Raw genomic sequence first — 13,897 nt, forward strand, 5'->3', positions numbered from 1 at the left:
TGAAATGAAGATTGGTTTAATCTTACGACGCCGTAGAGTACGAAGCCAAATTTTAGAACTAAACTGTGATCCATTATCTGATATAACCTTATCAACATGACCCACTTCTTTAAGAAAATGTTTGATGAAAGCGTTAGATACTGAACGAGCTGTTGCTTTGCGTAAAGGTGTAAGACACACATATTTTGATGTCAGTTCCACTGCTACGAAAATGTACGCAAAACCATTAGTAGAACGAACCACTGGACCGAACAAATCGACTGCAGCCATGTCCTTTAATTTCGCTGGAATGATAGGAAACAACGGTGCTCTGTGAGAAATAGTTGGCGGCTTAGCCTTTTGACATAATTTGCATTTGGCAAGAACAGATCGAATACGTTTTTCCATATTACTGAAGTAGCAATTTTCTCGTAATTTATGAAAGCATTTTCTGGGACCAAAGTGTGCATAACTGAAATGTGTGTACCAAATCAATTTATTGACCCGCTCATCAGGAATGCAAACTAACCAAACAGAGTTGTCAACCGATTTTCGTTTAAAAAGAATATCATTGCGAACTAGATAATACTGTCTAATCGCTACACTTTCCTTTCTCCTCCACTTCTCCTTAATGTCCTTCCAGATTGGATACTTATTTTGCTCCTTAGCGATGTCCTGGAGCGAAGACGAAATAAAATTCTCAAACGCAACACCTTGAATATACATCAAACAATAATTGTTTGCTTTGCAGTCCTCCTCAGCATTTTGTTTCAAACCCATAGGTGCACGTGATAAAGCATCAGCAATAATATTTGAAGAACCCTGTATGTAAACAATACTAAAATCAAATTCCTGTAGGTACAGTGCCCATCGTGACAATCTTCCATGAGTTAATTTTGTTGACATAAGAAATTCCAGAGCTCGATGATCGGTGTAAACCTTAGTATGTCTGCCAAACAAAAATGTGCGAAATTTTGTGAAAGCCCAAACAACAGCCAAGGCTTCAAGTTCCGTAATCGAATAATTCTTTTCTGATTTAGAGAGAACACGACTCCCAAATGCAATAGTTTTCTGTATTACAACGCCGTTTTCTTCTATCTCTTGAAATAAATGAGCACCTAGGCCTTTGTATGATGAGTCCGTCGCCAAACAAAAATCTTTAGATAAATCCGGATGTGAAAGAAGTGGAGCAGCAACTAAAGCATCACGAAGTTGTTCAAATTCTGACTGAGCCTCCTCATCCCAACACCAATTAGAATTTTTTCCAGATCACATAAACGAGGTGTGGCCAAATTGTCCAATCTAACAAAGCGTCTAAAAAAATTACAGACACCAAGGAAACTACGAACATCACGTTTTGTGGTAGGAACAGCATAATTACGAATTGCGTCTAGCTTCTCTGGATCAGGGAGAATACTTTCTGTAGAAATAGTGTGACCGAGAAATTTCACCTGTGAACGACCAAATTCAGATTTTTCCAAGTTCACTGTAATGCCAACTCTTGCAAAAATACGTAATAATGAATCCAAAATTTTGTTGTGCTCACTCCAAGAACGTTTAGCAATAAGAATATCGTCAACATATGAAGTAATATTGTCACGAAGATAAACAGGTAAAATTTCATTTAAGCTACGAATGAATGCTTCTGAAGATACAGTAAGTCCAAACGGTAATTTCCGAAACTGGTAACAGTTACCAAAGGCTAAAAAGGCAGTGTATTTTCTACAATCAGGGTGGAGTTCTATTTGCCAAAAACTTGCGCGCATATCAATCGTGGATAAAACTTTAATTCCATGGAAATGTTGAAGAAGTTTATCTAAATTTTGTGGACGGTCAGTTTCAGGAATGATGATATTATTTATCTGTCTGGAATCCAGAACCAAACGAATTGACCCATCCTTTTTAAGAACAACGTGTAATGGGCTGGTATAAGGACTGACTGCTGGCTCAATAATGCCTTGATCTATCATGTATTGAAGTTCACTCTTAACCTTGTCTCTGTAAGCCAAAGGTATAGCGTACGTTTTCCCGCGAAATGGTGTGTGTTCTTTTACTTTAAATAAATATTGTAAGCCTTGTATAGTTCCTGTGTGATGACTAAACACTGTAGCATGTGAAGTCAAAATGTGGTGCAGCTCTTCTCTTGCAACGTCATCTGGCACTTCAGCTTTCTTAACCTTTTCATTAATTAATTCTTCGCTATTAATTATATCCTCCATCGCGTCTCTTTATCTATTGTCATTGTCATGAATAAACACACTGTCGTCATAATGCTCAACGAAAACATCAGAAGTAAGAAACCTTAAACATTTTGTATCTGATTCAGATCTTGCTAAACACTCGAAAAATTTCAGACGTTTCGGCATTCCGGCAGCAGTCAAATTCACATTTCCTTCTTTAAAGTTTAAAATTGCCTTATGTGTGTTAAGAAACTCCATACCTAATATAACTTGTGTACTGAGTAATGGAACAATAATAAAATTAGCAGAAAATTCGTATCCTTGACAAATGAAATTTAGGTTGGTCTGTTGTTTAACTTCCACACTTTTTCCAGAAATCGCTCCTCGAATTGTAGTTTTAGAAATAGGTAACACAGGACAGGCAATAGTTCTTTCACATATACGAAAAACTGATTCACTAATGACGTTCAATGGGCTCCCAGAATCTAAAACTGCAGTGAACTTATTCTTACCCACACATACTTCAATAACAGGATGTAAAAATGCGTCTACATTATTTTCCTTTTCGTCTAGCAAAATGTCTCTCATGTCTTCCAGGCGTACGTAGTGTAAAGTCGTAGTGTCATTACTTTCTGAACCGTCTATATTGCTGCCAGAAGCCGAAGCTGCAAGTCATTGTCGATTGTTTGCGTCACGTCTTTGATTATTCCCGTCATTTCGCGGATCAATTTCTACTATTTGCACTTGTCTCTCTGAATTTCTGTCACGCGGAGGATGCCAATTGGGTCCTTCCTGTCTGTTAGATGCAAATTCTTGGTTGTGTCTGTTATTAAAATTTCTATTTTCCTGTCTGTCTGCATAACTACTTCTTGTATAATTTCGACTGTCACTACTGAAATTATTGTTGTATCTACTACCCTGGTTATTTCTGTAGTAAGAATTTCTATTACTGTATGGATAATTTCTGTCTTGATGATACCGATTACTGTTTCCGTATGATTGATCATTCCGGTAGGAATTACCGTTATTATAATTGTCTGTGTAATTTCTGTTAGAACGTCTGTTATTGTCATAAGGCTGGTATCTATTGTCCTGTCTGTTACGTCTGTCATTCTTAAAATTACCCATATAACGCCCGTTCCGATCACTATCCCTTTTCTCTGAAAATCTATTGTAATTACTGTTACTGAAAAAATTACAAGAAGTCCCGTCGTCGTTGTCATACTCAAGTTCTTGTAGCAAAGTCTTAAAAGTCTCAATGTCGTCTTTACATCTTCCCGCTAAAGCAATTTGTCTTATCGATTGTGGCAGCTTAGTTAAACAAATGCGAATTAATTCAGTCGGGCTATAAGGGTTGGACAGGAACTGATTCTTTCGAATCATGTCTTCAAAGTATTCTGCCGGCGTGCGGAACTCAGACTGTTTAAAATTACGCTGCATAATCAGACTATGTTTGACTCTGTCTTGTGTGTTTTCGGACCAATATGCCGATAGAAATGCATGATAAAAATCATTCAGATTATTACAATCTCTAATGAGTGCGCGCATCCGCGTCGCCGGTTCGTTTTCTAAATATCCACACATAAATTCCAGTTTGTGACTTAGTGGCCAATTTGGTGGAAGTGCGTACATAAATTGATCTAGACATGAACATGGATGTATGTCATTCTTAGAATTGCGGAAGATCTTAAATTTCCGAACAGTCAAAAAGTGTTTATAGTCAAAGTTTTCGCCTCGTGGCGACAAAGCCCTACCGCGTCTGTCCCAATCCGAATGTTGATTATTGTCAAGTTCGCGCGCCTGGCGCTCTCTTGTTGCTTCTCGTAAATGAAATAAATTACTTTCTTCAAACCCCTGTGCTATCTGTGATTCTAAGTTTCTTCTACTGTCTTTTCCAACGATTTCGCCTTCAATTTGTTTGACTTGCTTTCGTAATGCCTCAACTTCCCTTTTAACGCATTCATTAAATTTTCCCTGATTTTCAACATGTTTATTTATGTTCTGGTACTCTTCGGTTTCTGAAAATGGCAATGGAGCCGTATCATCTGAATCTCTGTCCCCATTTAAACTAAGACTTGTCAATTTATTTGAAATCTCCTCAACTCTTTCCGATAAGTCACCTATTTTTTCTTTCTGTTTATGTACGTCTTCCGTAAGTGTCGCGACTCGGGTTTCAGTATTGACACATTTGGTAGTTAACTGTTCATATTGTTGTGTTAGGTTATTTATTCTGTCATTTGGTACGGATTCCTCGATTTTCTCAAATATTTCTTCCTTATCATGTGCACGTTGTAAATTTAACTCTGAAAATTTTTGTACTATCACGCGATCTCTTTCTTTCTGTTCTCTATCCTGTTCCCTTTGTCTAATGTCTACTGCAATTAATCTATTATTGTGAGAATTCAAAAACGGTTGTACTTCTTCTCTAATTTCTTTCTTTAATTCATCTTTCATGTTTTTGAAACATGTGCCTATTCTTGAATCTAACCGTGTTTTCATTGTTTCCATCTCTGTTTTAATTGTTCCTATTTGTGATCCCACTGTTCTTAATTCAGATCTTAACTGTGTTTCCATTGTTCCCATCTGTGTTTTTAATTCAGATCTAAACTGTGTTTCCATTGTTCCCATATGTTTTTAATTCAGATCGTAAAGTTCCCATCTCTGTTTTAATTGTTCCTATCTCTGTTTTAAATTTAGATTCCAACTGTGATCCCAGATTTAATATTGCACCCATCAACTGCTCCATATTAGCCGGTTCGAAATTCCTTTCGCCCCTAACTTCCTTCTGCATAGCCATAAAGCTATCTGTGTTCGATACTATTTCAGAATCTTCTATCGTTAATCTCGTATTCTGTGAATTTTCTGATTGAGAAAGTTTTGAAATGGTTCCGGACTATTTTCCCGACTTACTAAATTGTTTTCCACTTCATTATTCATCATACTGTCCTGTGTTGGCGAGTTCGCCATGTCAACAATTTCGTCATTCTGACTATCCATCATTTATGCCTTTTTCATCGATCGCGTAATCATTTACAAAACATACAAAATTCGTCACTATACGAAAATTACACAGAATGATACTTTATCTCCAACAATATCATTCACACGAAATGCTTCCCTCAACCACGATTAACGAACAATTGAAATAATTACACTAAATTATCAAACCCGTAGACAAGACAACAAAAAATAAATTTTGCAAAATACCATTAGAAGAATGCCAATTACCAAGTCTACACATGCAATATAGACTACAATTACTAAACTACAAATTACTACAACAATACTACCGTCTACTATTTTTACAATCAGAAGAATTCCAAGGGACGATCCGAAGCAGCGGTCGCCACGTGCATGGGGGCTTAATTATTTACTATGCAAATATTTTTTAATTTTTAGTAGCTGTCTGTCCGATTACGAAGTCTCGTAAACGATTGGCCCTGATTAGTATTTGTACGCAATCTGACTGCATAGAACAACAACAAAGAATGAAATGAAAATTTCCGTTAATACAATCAATTAATTAAGTCCCCAGCAACTATAAAACCTACGAAGCCAACAAAGCACAAGTGTAGCTGTTCTGTGTGTGGAAGTGTGATTCAACGTACACATCTGGCACGGTTCTTCTTCAATAACACAAGAAATTTTAAATATCATTTATACTGAAGTAATTAAAGAAAATAGAAATACTATGATTGCGCAAGAAAACCAGAATTACACTCTAATACAAGAACACAAGCCAGATGCTTTGTTGACTGAACCTTTAATGACGCATTATTCAAGACATTGAAATAATGAGAAATAAAGCGAGTTTTGTTACCTTCATATATATTGATGAAAAGCACTCTAATCATTACAATATCTCCATTAGAACAACATCTGCTGTCTAGCCCATCAAACAACTGCATAAAACATGGAACAAGCACTCACTACTACAACATCTCCACACCGACTCGCTACTACCACATCTCAACAAGCACTCTCCACCACGACCTCTCGACAAGCACGGCACACCGCTACTTCTCAATAAGCACTCTCCACCACGACTTCTCGATAAGAACCCTTCACTACGACATCTCAGCAAGCACTGCCAGTGGAGGCGGCGGAAAAAAACTCTTTGGCGCAATCTCTGGCGCTGTGGCTCAGTGTAGCCACCTTTCACTACACTACGCTTGTCCCTCCTCTTTTAGAATACTGCTTCGCGGTGTGGGATCCTTACCAGATAGGACTGACGGAGTACATCGAAAAAGTTCAAAGAAAGGCAGCACGTTTTGTATTATCGCGAAATGTGGGAGAGACTGTCACAGAAATGATACATGATCTGGGCTGGAAATCATTAAAAGAAAGACGTTTTTCGTTGCGACGGAATCTTCTCACGAATTTCCAATCACCAACTTTCTCATCCGAATGCGAAAATATTTTGACACCGACCTACATAGGGAGGAACGATCACCACGATAAAATAAGGGAAATCAGAGCTCGTACGGAAAGATATAGGTGTTCATTCTTTTCGCGCGCTATACGAGATTGGAATAACAGAGAGTCGTGAAGGTGGTTCGATGAACCCTCTGCCAGGCACTAAAATGTGATTTGCAGAGTATCCATGTAGATGTAGATGTAAATGTAGGGGTAATCCTTGGCCATTGGCCACCCGACATCTCTCAGTCGAGAGAGGTACTGGAAATAATCTACATGAGTGTCCATATTCAATAATTCACTCGTAATTGAGAAGTGACATAGAGCTGCCAGAATCTAATAACCCGCACAACGGTTCGTGCCCTATTGCCGTGCAAACAAATCGTAAGGTACGCGTGGTGGCTACTTGTATACGACTGCACCACCTCAGTCTCTGCCTCCATCTGTCGTCATTTCACAGCGCGAGGCATCCTTGGAACCGGGAATCCTCGTACTAAATGGTCACGTGCGCCTCATCTAAGACAAGCCCCTGATTTCATTGAACCACGTACTGTACCTATCACTCTTACCTTCTGGACCGGAGTTAGATAAGTCTTGATGTCTCCCCGTTACCTCATCTCGCTGGTTGTCGGCAAAAGACAATTTCATAACAACTCTAAAGATTCTCTAGCTGACGAAGAGTGACTGGACGAGGAAAGAGTGCGATCCGAGACCTATCTTCAGGCCGAATACCTTCCAAGACATTAGCAGCTAAATTCGCCTCGGGAACATACCGCTCTACAAATTCAAACAACGATTCGTGAGAGTCCTGCACGCGCCAGTAATATGTAAACTCTAGCTCTCTGTGCATACGGTCCGATGACCTACCCTCCACGACTGTTTGCCTCAGTTGCCCGATCGTCTTACCGTTCCGTAAGGTTTCGGAATTACTTAAGCTACCCCGTGCTAACGGGCAGAGCGCGATAAGTGCTAAGTGGTGGAGGATCCTTAATGTGTCAGCATGCGACTCAAACTTAACTAGCAGCCACATTACCTGTTGTATATTTTCTAAGATTTCAATTGACAATTCCTGAATACTATTTGGGAGACACGTCATCGGGTTAGGGAGATGGGCAAAATATTCCCCAGACCGATCACTTAGATCTCGGACGACGGACCCACATTCGGCTATTGGATTGTCAGAAGCACATTCCATATTATTTGTATCAACCCCACTTTCTAATTCTAAAGCCGTAGTTTGGATTCGAAAATCAAACAAAAAATTATTTAACTGAATGACACCTGCTAATTACTCGGGGCGTGTTTCTAGGAGTTTAAGATCCTTTACTCTACTGCCCAGGTGGCCTAATTGTGCACGAATGCGCTTCATCATCCTCATGGTTGGTTGATTATTTTGGAGATAGGAGAGATTTTCTTGTAACTGAAATAATGATACCATAATAGTCTGTAAATTTTGGCTCACCTCGCCAACCGTACTGACAGAAGCGGAGAGTGGTGTTGACAATGCTGTCCGTAGCCTGGCTGACAGCTCCCCCACCTTACCGTGAGCATTTTGTTGCCTAATGCTCAGTTCATACTCGAGCTGATCCCGTTTTAGGTACTGAATATTGGGACACAGACGTTGATCCATGGTGCTACTGTGGACAAAACAGAATAATTAGACAATGTCGCAAAAAAATCAAAAAAAAATTTAAAATGAAGCAGGTTGCATGAAATGAAACTCGTGACAACCCCCCCCCCCCCCCTCCACCGCTAATGGGTCGAAAACAACGCTCTGCTACCAGTGATGCGTGGTACTTATTGGAATCAAGGAAAAGGCGGAACGGAGGAACCACCAACGTAACTTTCTTTTTACACAACCTGTTTAATTAACAATATGTGAACAGCGTTTTACCTATAATCGAAATATTTGACCATCAAATTTTCTTTAACAAAGTGAACAATTTGCAGAATTCTTTTGATCTTAAACCCTAAGTTGAATAAGATTTTAATCTTTGCAAAAGAAATCTGAAGTGCTGTATGGCAAAACAGCAGACAATATGACAATGATTGCAAGACAGCCCGTTATCGGGTGAAACAGCGGTGTTTACTGCCGCGCTGGACACAGTCTGTCCTATTAAATGCCCTTCTGCAACACATGAAAGCTATATAAGCACCATTGATGACAAGAGTGATTTAATTACTCAAAACAAATGACTTAACTCTTAATCTGAAAGCTTTACGTCGAAAGGTTAAACAGATTAGCAAACAATATGACAATCATAAGGCTTACTTCAAAACAACCAATCTCTTAATTTCAATCGGCAGCCAAGGTGCGACTGGATCCGTACCTTCTGACACTATTTTTTTTAAAGAAAGCCCTGGTGTCAGTTGCCTGTTAATATTTTCAAAGTTAAACTGTCAGTTATTAAGACCGCTCTGAAGGAACGTCTTAAAACATTACTGGTGAACACTTATTACAGAACTCACTCGGCGGACCCACAAGATACAGTTAAAGTACACTAATAATGACCCGCTCTTTCAAACATAAAAACTGACAGCTTAGTAGAACAGGTTGTTCAGATTGTAACTAATGACTGGGAAATGCAATTACAGTCAGAGAACTGAACCGGTTAACACATAAATCTAACCACAAGGTCCCTCTTTTGTTTAACGGCAACCTGTGCCTTAGTACAATTGTTCCAGCTGTATTTACGACCAACAGCTGACTAATTAGAACCTTAATGATCGGGTACATACCAGAAAGGAAAGGCAATATAATAGTGGGACAAATTTTCAAATGACAGCTAGTGTCTTAGTACAATACTACTGCCTATATTTACGACCAAAGAGAGGACCGAGTAAAACTCTGAGGGTCGGGTACAAACTAAAAAATAATAAGGGGGCAGGTAGACAATGAAACAAATCACCACGAGGATTACAGAATGTTGCTCCCCTTTATCAGCAAGCAGTTCCATGGACTCTTGCTCATAGATATTGGCAATGGGGCCACAAGGTGGATAGTCGATACTATAACTGAGCCAGTGGCGCCAGACAGAACAGAATACTAATTCAAATCGCCACGGCTCAGTTATTGACAATGAGGTGTCAATGATTCCTGTGTCAATGATGTTATCCGACATGGAAACTTCAGAAACAGATTCGTTCCGGGCTTTTGGAGCTGTACAACTAGAAGACGACGGACAGAGTGTAGAGTTATTAACTATGATGGAGCAGCTCCAGATGTGTATCAACTGGAGAAGGGAAGATATTAAATAATGTAGAACAGAGGCTGCCAAGACTCAGTAAAATTTGCAGAACAGATTAAACAGTTAGGTAGACTCAGGAGATACAGAAGTAGAAAATGGTTCAAATGGCTCTGAGCACTATGGGACTTAACATCTGAGGTCATCAGTCCCCTAGAACTTAGAACCACTTAAACCTAGCTAACCTGAGGACATCACACACATCCATGCTAGAGGCATGGTTCCAAACTGAAGGGCCTAGAACCGGTCGGCCGCAACGGCCGGCTCACAGAAGTTAACAAGATCCATGTATACCACACTGTAGCATTTCAAGAGGTTAGTGAAAATCTCCAAACACAAGATGACAATAAGATCATCTCCTGGGAATGCAGAATCTGTAGTGAAACAAGTTGATAGGGGAGCAGGAGTGTAAGATCTGTGCCCTTCAGGTGTAGTTACAATGCGCAAAGGAGAAGCTAGATAGGTTGAGGAGGGTGAAGGGTGGTATAGAATGGGAACTGACAGTTGGCAAGAAGGCAGCTAGGAAGAGGATTTTTCTTTGCATACATGGAATAGATTTGACCAACTGTCAGAGTTGAGTGGAGATGAGTCTCGTGCAGCTGTAGATGTAGGGAACTTGCAGCAGTCCTCAGCAATTAGCAGGCCTAGGTTAGTTGCAAAGTCTAGCAGAAAGAAGGTTCTGCTGTTACGTAGTTCCCACGGTAGAGGTGTGGGCCAGCAGATGCAGGAAGTGTTGGGGAGTGAGTATCAGGTCACCAGCATTGTGGAGCCTAGTGTAGGGTTACTTCAGGTGACTGAAAGCATAGGGGAGTTATGTAAGAATTTTACGAAGGAGGATCAGGTAGTGATATTGGGTGGAGAATGGAACAGTCTCGATAGGGACGGGGAATATGATGTCGGTGGTGACTTGGTTAAGTTAGCTACTCAAACTGGTGGCACTAATGTGTATTTCGTGCAACTGTATCAGCGTCATTATCGACCTTACCGTGCTGCGGCTGTTAGGCGCGTTAACGCGGGGCTGGGGAGCCCGCTGATGGCAGAGGGCATGGGTCACATCTCAGTGGTGCCAGTTGGGTCTCTCAGTAGATCAGGTTTGACTAGGCATGGCCTGCACCTCAATAGGTATGGGAAGGGGAGGCTGGCTAAGCTTATAGGTGACAGTATAGTGGGTGGTGGTGGTGGTCTCACTCATGCAAAAATTCCTGTAGCAGTTGGTGTTAGAGCTGCACCTTTTTTTAGATTGAAGTCAGTTGATAGTTATACTTGCTTAAAGGAAGACCCTCTAACTAAGGGCTTACCTTCAGATGATGTAATGTTTCCAAGTAGAGAAGGAATTGGCGTATTTCATCAAAATATAAGAGGTTTAGAGATAAAGTCAATGAACTGCTAATAGATGTTGACTCTGAAATTATTGGTATATCAGAGCACCACTTAAACAATTTGATAATTCAGAGGCTTCCTTTACCAGGCTACAGATTAGCTGGCTGTTTCTCAAGGAGTTCCTTGCAGGGTGGGGGAGTGGCTCTGTACGTAAAAAACAGTATTCCATTTGAGTCCATAGACGTATCACGACTCTGCACTGAACAGATATTTTAAAGTTGTGCAGAGTTAGTTGAATTTAGTGAAGCTAAACTACTAATTGTTGTTGTTTATAGGTCCCCTAACTCCGACTTCAGAGCATTTCTTCTCAAGCTAGAGAGGGTCCTTGATTCACTTTGTAGGAAGTACCAGAACGTAGTTATATGTGGTAACTTCAATACTAATTTTGTATATGATTGTGCAAGAAAAAGGATGTTGGTAGATCTCCTAAATTCATATTATCTGATGCAAACTGTGTTTTTTCCAACTAGGGTGCAGGGAACAGTAGCACAGTCATAGACAATAATTTTATTCATTCTTCATTACTAGATGGGCATACTGTTAGTAAAAGTGTGAATGGCCTTTCAGACCATGATGCACAAATTTTAACACTAACAGGCTTTTGTGCTCAAACCAATGTCATATTTAATTACAAACTATCTAGCAAAGTTAATCCAACAGCAATAGAGAGTTCTTTAAAACTTGTCAAGGAACAAGAATGGCAGGATTTCTATAGTGCCAATAATGTAGATCATAAATACAATGCTTTCCGTAACACATTTCTCATGCTGTTTGAGAACTGTTTTCCATTAGAACATTCTAAATGGGGTATTAGCAGTAATGGACAGCCCGGGTGGCTGACTAGTGGGATCAGGATATCATGTAGAACAAAGTGGGAATTATATCAAAATGTTAGATGTAGTCACAATCAAGCTACAGTAGACCATTACAAACAGTATTGTAAGGTGCCTAAAAATGTTATTAGGAAAGCGAAGAGTATATGGTATGCAGATGGAAAAGCTAATTCACAGGATAAAATTAAAACCATATGGTCAGTTGTGAAGGAAGTGCCTGGTCAGCAGCACAAGGTTGACAATATTAAGTTAGTTCGCAGTAAAAATATTTCTGTTACTGATAAATCAGATATATGTAAAGTATTTAACAATCATTTTCTGAGCATTGCTGGTGAACTTTAAATTGAAATAGAATTTTCCATGTTTTACTGACAAATTTCTGTGTAGTTAGTGCTGCTAACCACCGCCCTTCTGCTCCACCAAGTATATTTTCTTCGTCACCGAATATGTCTAGCCAAAAAGGAATAACTGAGGACGAATCTTACCGAATTTTATTTGAAGAAATACCTTCTAGTGACAGCAATGTTGACAGTCATAGCACTGATGGAAATGACCCCACATTCACGACAAGCTGTTCAAGTTCTAGTCTTGTGTGCAGTCGTGTGGTTCTAAATTTAACCAGTGGTCTTCATGGAAAGAATCATATTATTTTCATGGACAATTACTTTACATCATATGATCTGTTCAGGGACCTAAAATCCAATGGTGTGTGTACACTTGCGGAACAATAAATCCCAGAAGGAAAAACATACCAAAACTCAAGGACGAAAAGGAACTGGAATGAGGGGAATTCGATTACAAAATAAGCAATGATGGCATAGTAATCTATAGATGGAAAATAACAGGGCAGTCAACTTGATTTCAACATGTCATTCACCATCAGATGTGTCCACAGTAACTCGAAAAATGGAAGATGGAACAACAACCAATATCACTTGTCCAATTGTATTGAAAGACTACAATTCCAGTATGAACTATGTGGATCATTTTGATCGACTAAAGTCAGACTATGCTAATGACAGAAAAAGCAAGAAATGGTGGATGAGATTGTTTTTTCACTTTTTAGAATGCAGTGTGACAAACGCGTTCATTATGCACAAATAAATCGAAATGGAGCAGTTCTCCAATAAAGACTTCCGTCGAGAGGTGTACAAAATCTTGTTGGTTCCAAACATAGTTTCAGTGGCAGCTAATTTTGCTTATGTATCCCAAAGTAGTATAGCAACCAAGATCAGATCACACAAACCATCCATATGGCGAAAGCAGTAAACATCAACCAGTTCACCCATCATCTAGAGGATGCGCAGTTTGCAGTTCAAAGAAAAATCCAGTGCAAACAGTGGATGTGTTCAGTGTGCAAAGCAGCTTTGTGTCTGAGAGCAGGCGAGAACTGTTTCAAGAGATACCACGAAAATTAAAAACTAATTATTTCAAAGTTCAACCACCAAATATCGAATTTGTATACTGTAATGGGGTGGTGGTTACCTGTAGTGCCCACTTTTAATGTTAATATTTTGTTGTTGTTTAAGTGAATTTTTACAAACTCTATGTATAAAACATGACAAGATAATGAAACAAATGTGTTACAAGTAAAAGAAATTTGAGATTTGCAAATAATTTTTCTTGCCCCACTAGGGTAAATTTTAGTGGTGTTTACCTGACCCCCAAAGAGTTAATACTCGTTAGAAAACAAATCTGCATTTGGATCGGACTTTCTCAACTCTTGTGTAAAAACGTGTGCAGTATACTGCTGCATCCATTTTCAATAAGCTGCCACTCGAATACAAAAATCTTAGCAGTAATCCACGCGCTTTCAAATCGAAACTGAAGAGTTTCATCATGGGTCACTCCTTCTATTCTGTCG

The sequence above is a fragment of the Schistocerca nitens genome, chromosome 4, assembly GCF_023898315.1.
Source record: "Schistocerca nitens isolate TAMUIC-IGC-003100 chromosome 4, iqSchNite1.1, whole genome shotgun sequence".
In the NCBI taxonomy this organism is placed as follows: Eukaryota; Metazoa; Arthropoda; class Insecta; order Orthoptera; family Acrididae; genus Schistocerca; species Schistocerca nitens.